The sequence below is a fragment of the Pseudomyrmex gracilis genome, unplaced genomic scaffold (genome assembly GCF_002006095.1).
Source record: "Pseudomyrmex gracilis isolate BER0280 unplaced genomic scaffold, ASM200609v1 scaffold_2460, whole genome shotgun sequence".
Classification (NCBI taxonomy): Eukaryota; Metazoa; Arthropoda; class Insecta; order Hymenoptera; family Formicidae; genus Pseudomyrmex; species Pseudomyrmex gracilis.
In genome coordinates, this window is record NW_018023044.1 from 3,906 (window position 1) to 9,377 (window position 5,472).

Below are 5,472 nucleotides of genomic sequence, written 5' to 3' on the forward strand. Positions count from 1 at the left end.
TTTAATCAAAACTGATGATTGGTAACTAAAATTATATTCATAAATAAAGTACCCTTAAATTTCTAAATTAATATTNAATATGAGTATTGTCCTCTGGCTCATGAAGTCTATTAAACTTAATAAATAAACAGTCTATGGCGCCGTTTCGCAGGATGTCTTGCGGAAAATTTGTCTTATATGTGTGGACACATATAAGTAAATTCACGTTTTTTACGTGTTTTTTCGAATTGAAATTTTAATTCATAAATTCATATAGGATGCTAGGTTTGCATTTCATATATGATAGTCCCCGAATACCCCCCCTAATTGATTAAAATATTGCGAAAAAAACTCCTCAGCCAGGAATCGAACCTGGAATCTCCGGCTTTCCGGGCCGTCGCCTTCCCTGTTAGGCCACCGAGGCACTTGGAGTTTGTCTCGCAATANTTCGTACATCTATTAAGATGTTGTCTGATACTGTATAAACGCTTATTCCGACAGCGTAGATTTCTAAATTAATATTGAATATGAGTATCGTCCTCTGGCTCATGAAGTCTATTAAACTTAATAAATAAACAGTCTATGGAGCCGTTTTGCAGGATGTCTTGCGGAAAATATGTCTTATATGTGTGTACACATATAAGTAAATTCACGTTTTTCACGTGTTTTTTCAAATTGAAATTTCAATTCATAAATTCATATAGGATGCTAGTTTTGCATCTCATATATGATAGTCCCCGAATTTATGAATTGAAATTTCAATTCGAAAAAACACGTGAAAAACGTGAATTTACTTATATGTGTACACACATATAAGACATATTTTCCGCAAGACATCCTGCAAAACGGCACCATAGACTGTTTATTTATTAAGTTTAATAAATTTCATGAGCCAGAGGACGATACTCATATTCAATATTAATTTAGAAATCTACGCTGTCGAAATAAGCGTTTATAGAGTATCAGACAACATCTTAATAGATGTACGAAATATTGCGAGACAAACTCTAAGTGCCTCGGTGGCCTAACAGGGAAGGCGACGGCCCGGAAAGCCGGAGATTCCAGGTTTGATTCCTGGCTGAGGAGTTTTTTTCGCAATATTTTAATCAATTAGGGGGGGTATTCGGGGACTATCATATATGAGATGCAAAACTAGCATCCTATATGAATTTATGAATTAAAATTTCAATTCGAAAAAACACGTGAAAAACGTAAATTTACTTATATGTGTACACCCTTAAATTACTTTAGTATTAAAAAAATAGTTTTTAAATAAATTTACAATTTATTACTTCAATCAGACATAGCACTCTAATTTTTATACTTAATTTTACTACCAATATATTAAATTTAGTATAAATATATAATGAACAAATGACTATATTTAACGAATCATAAAGATATTGGAATTTTCTACTTTATATTTGCCATATGAGCTGGTATGATCGAGTCATTAATGAGAATGATTATTTGAATTAAACTTGGATCATGCGGCGCAATCATTAACACTGATCAACTTTATAATTTTATTGTACCAGAACACGCATTTAATATAATTTTTTTCATAGGTGTGCCAGTTATACTTAGAGGTTATTGTAATTTCCAATCCTTTTAACAATAGGGTCAGCAGACATAGCTTATTCACGAATAAATAACATAGGATTTTACCTTCCATTACCGTTTATTATACTTCTTACTTTAAAAAGATTTATTAGCTCCGGTGTTGGAACTGGTGGAACAGTATACCCTCTTCTCTCCTCAAATATAAAAGTCCACAGAGGTTCGTCAGTAGATTTAACAATATTTCTCTACATAGTGCAAGAATTTCTTCAATTATGGGAGCTATTACTTTATCTCTACAATTATTAATATAACTCATAAACATTATTCTGTAGACAAAACTCCTGTAATAGTCTGATTTATCTTAATTACAGCTATTCTGCTTGTTTTAACACTAACTGTGTTAGCTGGTGTAATCACCACGCTCTCAACAGATCAATAATTACGTATTAGTTTGGAAACTTCGGAGCCTTAAAAGAGTTTTTAATTGTTCAAAATAAATATAACTCCTACTCTTTAATGATCTTTGTAATTATATTTGTAATTATATTTACCATAAGATGAGGAACTGGTTTTATACTATCAAATTCATCACTTGATAATGTATTACATGATACATACTACCTTGTAATCCGTTTCTATTATGTCCTATCTATAGGAGCTGTATTCTCAATTATTTGAGGATTCATTCATTGAGTCTCTCTTATTACTGGTTACGCTCTCAATAATTTTTGATTAAATATTTAAATTTTACCAATATTTACTGTTGTAAACATAACCATTTTCCTTTACCAGTTCTTAGGACTTAGAGGGATATCTCGCCAATACAGAGTTTACCCTGACACATTTATTTCATGAATTATTATTTAATCAAAGAGGTTCACTTATTTTAATTATAAGATTAATTTTCTGTTTTTATTAGGTGAAAATCTTTAGCATCCAAACAAAACATTATTTTTATATTCCACCAAAATTTATTTATTAAATGAATACCATCTTATTCTACTATGTTTCATAGTTACAATAAAATTCCTTCAACAAGTTAATTTAATATGGCAGAAAAAGTGCTATTGTGTTAAATATCATATATGAAATCTAAATTTTTATTAAAAAGTAATACATGAATCATAGGCCTTCAAAATTCTACTACTCTTATCTACGATATAATAATCTTTTTACACGACTTTACAATAATAGTTTTAGATGTTAGTACAAAATTAATTTTTTACTTTATATTACCATTCTGGTACAACATTCTTACTAATCAATTTTTCCTAGAAAGAAACATTATTGAAATCTTATGGACTGTTGTTCATACGCTTACAGTAATTTTTATTGGTATTCCATCTATTAAAAGTCTGTATTATACAGATGAAATATTAATAAACAACATAAACAGTAACGCCCTAAGTCAGCAATGATACTGATCATACAAATATTCTGATATTATAAACGTAGAATTTGATTTGTTTATATCAACCGAAAACAACTTTTCTTCCAGCCTATTAGATGTTGACAACTGTTGCGTTATTCCTTTTAAATACCCTATTCGAAGATTAACCACATTTACAGATGTAATTTACTCATAAACTGGTCCATCCCTAAGAATCAAAATAGATACATTAGGCCGATCTACCTTAGGCCGACTAAATCAAAAAATAATCTAAATAAATGGACCTGGATTATTTTGTAGACAATGGTTAGAAATCTGCTGCATTGACCACAGATTTATACCTATTGTTGTCAAATCAACAAAACTTAAAATTTGTACAAAATAAGTTTTATCAAACTCATAATTGGGTTAGCCCATATAGTAAATTTAATGACTAAAAATGTAAGTTTTTATTTTTTAAATCAACCTATAGTAAATTAAAGATTATTTTTAATGTAAAAATTAGTTCATAAAAATATTAAATTGTTAATTTTTAAATATTCAATTTAATATTCTTATATACCACAGATAGGACATTTACTTTGAATACTTTTATTATGCTTAAACATAGTTTTATTATACTTATTAATTTCATCAATTCATTTTTCTATTATACTTAGCCCACCAACGGGTAAAAAATTTTTTTTTAAATTTAATTATAAATGATCTTATTTATACTAAACTAGCATCTTCATAGTTACTCTCAATGCCCATAAATTTTAATGAAATTTATATTTATAATAACAAATTTATTTAGAGTATTTGATCTTTTAACATCTAACTCATTTTCATTAAACTGAATAAGAATAATACTTTCTATTTCAATACTTCAAATACCATTTTGATTAATTCCATCACGAATATATATAGTAATTAACTGAAACCTTTTTTTTATTATTAAGGAATTCAAAGTTCTAAGTCAATACGTATTCTCTAACATCATACTGTTATATGCTACATTTTTATTTATCTAATTCAATAATTTTATATTTTTATTTCTTTACATTTATACAGCCTTAAAACACTTATCCTTAAGATTATCTTTATATGTAAGGTACTTCTTCTGAGCTTATTTTTATTTATTTTTATTTCCAGCAATAGACAGTGGCCAATTATGACTTCCATTTAGAATTAAACCATGTAATTCTTACGACATTCTTTTTTTAAACACAATTGTTGTAGTGTCCTCAGAAATTTCACTTTCTTGGACACACTATTCAATTATGAATAAAAATGTCACAGAAAGAAAAATAAGCCTAGTAATTACAATTTTATTAGGAATATATTTTACCTGTCTTTAAGCTACAGAATACTTTAAATTTTTTTTTTATTATTTTTGACTTAATTTACGTATCCACATTTTTTTTTGTAGCCACGAGTTTCTATGGTCTACATGTCATTAATGGAATTTTATTTCTAATGGTATGCTACAATCGACTTGATATAAACCACTTTTGTTTTCTACATCACTTTAGATTTGAAGCAAGAGCTTGATACTTACATTTCGTAAATGTTGTGTGATTAGAGTCTGACTATCTGGCATCTTAAATGTCATTCTCAAGGTAATTTTATCCGTTACTACCAACAGCCAACTTTTGCGTTGCTTTTTATCATTGACTACTTAAATCTTTTGACATCAAGTGTATACTGCGTTATCTGTCATAGTCACGACTGAATAAGGCTCAATTAAGAGCCAAAATATTTCCTATTTGTATGTAAAGCGTGATCAGCAAATTATTTATTTTATTATATTAATAACTTTTTATTGGCTTGATGTGATCTTATTTATTTGCTTATTTGTAGTTACATTTGAGCGTTTCTGTTATTTATTATTTTTCTGTTGTATGATTATTTTTATTTAGTTTAATTTACTGATGAAAATATTAATTAAACTTATATAGTATAATTAAAATTACATTTAACTTCCAATTAGATAATATAGTTCTTCAAAGTAATATAAGTAGTAAATGCTTAGTATAATTACTATATTAATAATCATATTAGCTATCCCTATAGCCCTAGTAACGATTAATCTACTATTAACAAAAAATCCCATTCACGTGAAGAAAAATCCCCGTTTGAATGTGGATTTGATTACCCATTTATTAGTCGTATTCTTTGAAGAAGACAATTTTTCCTAATTGGTTTGGTATTTCTAGTATTTGATGTAAGAATTACATTATTATTACTGTTAGTTCTATTATTAAATTACTATAAAATTCCTAATACTATTATAATCATAACATTCTTCATCACAATCTAAGTTTTAGGCCTTTTCTTTGAGTACCTTGAACAAAGTATCGAATAAAAAATTTAACAAATAAATGAGGTAGTAGTTAAATTTTAACTTATAATTTGCAAAAAAACAGTAAAAATTAACCATTTTTGTTCCTTCTCATAAAATAACTTTTATACACTTAATTTTGACCTAAGAAAAAATTAGCAAATAATCTGTGAAAAAAATTTTACCTAAAACCAAAGTAAAAGTAATTTTTTGTTAA

The 5,472-nt window shown here is 27.5% G+C and overlaps 1 non-coding gene across 1 annotated transcript; it reads right to left on the reverse strand.

Annotated features, from left to right (window-relative positions):
* Positions 1–330: 330 nt before the first annotated feature.
* Trnas-gga lies at positions 331–403 on the reverse strand. Its single transcript has one exon. It is a non-coding gene; the product is annotated as a tRNA-Ser (tRNA).
* Between the last annotated feature and the right edge of the window lie 5,069 nt (positions 404–5,472).